Source organism: Bidens hawaiensis, unplaced genomic scaffold (assembly GCF_021521415.1).
Source record: "Bidens hawaiensis isolate Kalapana, Puna unplaced genomic scaffold, B.hawaiensis_p1.1 tig00020769_1, whole genome shotgun sequence".
NCBI lineage: Eukaryota > Viridiplantae > Streptophyta > Magnoliopsida > Asterales > Asteraceae > Bidens > Bidens hawaiensis.
The window spans coordinates 317,743-322,347 of record NW_027505018.1 but is presented as its reverse complement, the minus strand read 5'-3'; the positions used below and the strand labels follow the sequence as shown (position 1 = coordinate 322,347).

The window sequence follows — 4,605 nt, the reverse complement described above, 5'->3', positions numbered from 1 at the left end:
GTGGATTAGTATGTTTAGTCTAAACTCATACTGTACATATCCTTTACAAGCTTTCTTAGATCACGTTCACGTTTTGTTAACGACTTACAACCCGCCCCGTAGTGATCACGTTTTGTTAACGACTTACACCCGCCCCGTATTTTAAAACAAACACATTAATTAAAAAGTGAACACTTATGAATGTTATAAACGTATTGAATATTATTATATAAAGGATTTAAAAACTACATGCCACATTATAAACGAGAACCCCAGCCACATCATTTGTTCCATATTCTTCAAACAACCATCAATCTGAACGGGTGCTCTAGTTCTTCATTCTTCACAACTCGTGATGTCTCAGACATACTCTTCGTCCCTTTTTTCCAGTCTGAAGAACTTGAAAAACAAAGAGGTGAGAATGAACAAGATTTGAGGAATGAACGGAGGGGTAGCCGCCAGCCGGGTTGGAGTGTAGGACTGTTTGTAGATAAGAGAATGGGTCAGGGTCAAATTGATTCTCAATCAAGACTCATTAATTTGATGGGGCATGCCTATAAATCACTTGATATATTTTTATTTCATATAAACAACGGGATTGATTATTAAATTGAGAGGGACAGTATATAACGTCAAAAATTACAAAGGTATTCTCTTTCTAGACAGCAAATTGGTCTTTTTTAAATTTTCAGCTTTATACTTAAAAATTAACCTCATAAATAAAATACTTAGATCAATCAATCATGCCCAGTAAAATCCCACCGACAGCAAAGCTATAAGTAGGGTCTGGAGAGGGTGGGATGTAGGCACACCGTACCTCTATCCAAAGGAATAAAGAGATGGCTTCCAGAGAGACCCTCGGCTCTAAGTACATGTGTATGAAGCAAAATAAAGGAAATCAAAGTTTAACAGTTATATAAAAACTACTACTAATTATAATAATATTAATAATAAGATCACAGTTTAACAGCTATATAAAAGCTAATAATAATAATAATAATAATAATAATAATATATGTAAGGGAAATACCATATATATGCAATTACATTATGTAAGGGAAATAATAATAATAATATATGTAAGGGAAATACCATATGTAAGGGAAATAAAATACTTAGATAATTATGTCAATTACATTATTCTTATACAAAACAACAATATATATGCAATCAATATCATTAGAGGTTGCGATTTTTAGATTTTCTTTAATCCTTTTGTCCTTAAATACCAATCAAGCATGAGCATGGCACTCAATTTACAAGTTTTTACTGCCCAATAGAACCACCAAAAGAACATCACACTGACAACTTTCCAAACCAATACACGAAATTTCAGTTTAAACAAAAACAAAAAAATTCATAACCAAGGTACTCGTTATTACAAACCTCATGTTCAAAATGTAAAGCAAAAGTAACTTCAGGGTCGTTAACACAAGATTTTAAAACCACCAGTCACAATTTATGAGCAACGATTTTAGAATCCAGGGTTATCGAGCCCGAAGATACTTATGATTTCCACTCTAAACCTTGGGTTTGTAAGACGCACACTGCTGAAAAACACCATTCTAAACATCCAAATTCTGAAATTAAACTAAAACTTCATATACACTTTGCAAGCATAACTAGTAGACACAATGCGGTGGATATGAGTTCTACCTCAATACGGTGGAGGAGGATATTGTCCTGGGTATGGATGACCTGATCAAAAAAGAAAATCGCATATTAAGTACGGCAAAAAAAAAGTATAACAAACAAAAGTGGGCATATTAGGTAACAGGTCAAAAACTAGTAACTTTTAACGGTCAAAGGTCCAGTCCAGTGATCCAATATAAAATTTTAAAAATGATCTAACTGGTCAAATGCATTTTTAATGCACTTGCGCTAACTTGTAAAAAAAATTTAACACACTTGCAAAAAGCTTGCGGCTTACTCGAAAGAAGTTTGGCACGAATAAAGCTCGCTTGTAAACAAGCCAAGCTGAGCCGAGCCCAAGCCAGGGGTTTTGCTCAAAGCGTGGCTTGCATAATAAATAACTTGTTGGCCCGTTTAAATTAAACCCGATATTTTAATATACAATAATGATTAGTAATGATAATATTATAATAACATACAAATATATTTAAAAAAACAAAAGATATACGTATAATACAAATATGTTAAAACTTTTTTTCCTCTTATGTATCAATATTAAAAAAAATTAACGAGCTGACTCGATTTTTCACCATAACGGGTCAAATATGCAGCCTTTAGAAGAAAGTATAGCAACGAATGTATATAGAAACTTACCAGAAGGAGGATATGGGGAACCATACGGTTGAGGAGGATAAGCTGAGTTAGGTGGATAAGGTTGACCATATGGAGCTGCCTGAGGTGGGTATGGAGCCTGTGGATAACCACCTGTATTAGGTGGGTATGAGGGGTAGGGAGATGGTGCAGGGTAGCCTCCAGCTTGTGGGTATGAGGCGGCAGTAACTGGCGGTGGATATGACACTGATGGTTGTGGCGGTGGCGGTGCATAAAGTGACGCCTGTGGTGTAGCATGTGGTTGAGCTGATGCACCATGACTGTTTGCTGGTTTCTGCACATATAATATAATATAAACTTATGTAAGAATATTTTCCACTTCTACTTATGTAATAATATTGTGAGTGAATAAAGCTTACATGGGCATTGGTATAATGTATTATCAAGCGTACCTCTCCAGCATGTCTGCATAAGAAAATTGGCTCATTAGAAAGACTTCATATAAAAATCAAGCTTAGACACCTCACATGTTGAAACTCCAACATTAGAAAGAGGTGATCAACAGGGTTGGATGTTGGAATTACACATCATGAATTTAGTTAGCCCTCAGGTATAGACATTACATTTAAAAGCATTCATCACCATTAGCCTACGACAAAATGATGACTCTCATTTAGGCATTGGATCATACAATAAAACACAAACCTGCCAGTTTTGCTCTACAATGGCCATAAACTGTCATCAAATCCTTGTGAAAAAGCCTTTGCTAATTGGACCCTGGTACCACAATAATCATCCCAGGAAATATCAGTCAACATGACTATAAACTATTAAAAAGAATTTACTGTTAGTATTTACTATGTTGATAAAATTAATTGTGATCATCTTAATTAGACCATGTGTAATGGGTTTAACTAAAAAGTGAAATACGCCCCCACCACGTCGCTTACACGTTGGTGTGAGGGCTCTCACTAACTTTTTACTCAAAAACCGTAATGATTAAATTGAAAACACAATTATTATTTAATCTTCTTTTACAAAAATGTGTGTGAAAAATGTGCGATTGGTTGGATTAAAGGTTGGCCCCACAAAAGGAGCCCCTTAGCCCGCTGGCGCCTCCGCCCTCCCTCTACCCCCCCCCCCCCCCTCCCCCAGCGTCCCTATGTTTTGGTTTCACAACAATTTAGTGCTTGGTGGAAGAGAGTGGTGCCCCCCACGTCCTCCACTACACTTGGTCTTATAGTTAAATGTAGACGTTCCAGAAAGCTCGTGGTACAGAACACGCTCGAAAAACAATTGACGAAAGCGAGCTCAAAATTCGCTTGTTTGAAACCAAGCCGAGCTAGCTAAACTCAGTCTGTTATTAGGTTAACTCGGTCTGGTGGCTCGTTTGGCTCGCTAGTTAACTCAACTCGGTTTGGCTCTCTTCTTTCATAAAATTAAAGGGTGGAATTGAGACTCCAATTAACCATCATGTTGACTAATTTAACTAATTCATTTGTAATATATTCCTACAATCAGTTAACTTAGGGTTACAACAAGAAAAGAAACATTACTTTCCACTGCCAATGAAGCTATCATGCTTAAGCGTATTGCTATTCCAAACATTAACATTCAACTCTCGTAATCCTTCAATCAGTGTATACACAAACTTCTCCTGAAACGTAGTGTTCTTACCTCCATCTACACAGTGCCAAAAACTAACTCAAATCACAACACAGATATTCAAAATTCTTCATAACTACCAAACAACGGATCGAATAAACAAACAACCTGTACAAGTGCGCGTTCGTGATTTATTACTACCGTATTCAACGCACACGTAGGGATCTTGCCTGGATATCCACTCGGTATCTTTTAATTTGTTACAGCTAACAACTGAAAGTACGATTAACTTAAATTATTAGGTCTAGAAAGTAAGCATACATAATAATATATAGATCTGGAATTGAAATTAGGAATGAAGAAGATGTTAGGTTAGTTACCAGTGACTTCTAGAAGATTGCCGTGAGGATTCGCCATTTAAAAGGATGATGAACGGATTGAAAGCTTATTATATAGGCTGTTTGATTGATTACTGCAGGAATGTGTGTTGACCTAAATCCGTCAAAGAACGCGGTTTTGGCCTGATATATTTATTTTTCGTGTGCTGGGGAAACACGTTAGCCGTCAAAAACAGATAGAGTTGAACGCTTTTAATGCTTTTTTATTTTTTATATATGTTTTTTAATGTATTTAGATAGACTTCTTTGGTTTTGATTTTGTAAGAGGCAAAGAAAGAATTATTCAGTGCGACTTTGTAAACAAAACATTAGAGAAGATTCGTAAGAGAAAGAAAAATGAATGTGAAAAGTTTTATAACTTTAAATTTGTAGTTACAAC

General features: G+C 35.8%; 1 pseudogene across 1 annotated transcript; it reads right to left on the bottom strand.

Annotated features, from left to right (window-relative positions):
• Window positions 1-211: 211 nt before the first annotated feature.
• On the bottom strand, window positions 212-4,370 carry LOC143609918 (elicitor-responsive protein 1-like; annotated as a pseudogene). The gene is made up of 8 exons (XR_013149495.1): window positions 4,209-4,370; window positions 3,997-4,101; window positions 3,780-3,906; window positions 2,929-3,000; window positions 2,643-2,688; window positions 2,266-2,557; window positions 1,636-1,677; window positions 212-370 (listed from the first exon to the last, which is right to left on the bottom strand). The product of XR_013149495.1 is annotated as an elicitor-responsive protein 1-like (transcript).
• Window positions 4,371-4,605: the final 235 nt, after the last annotated feature.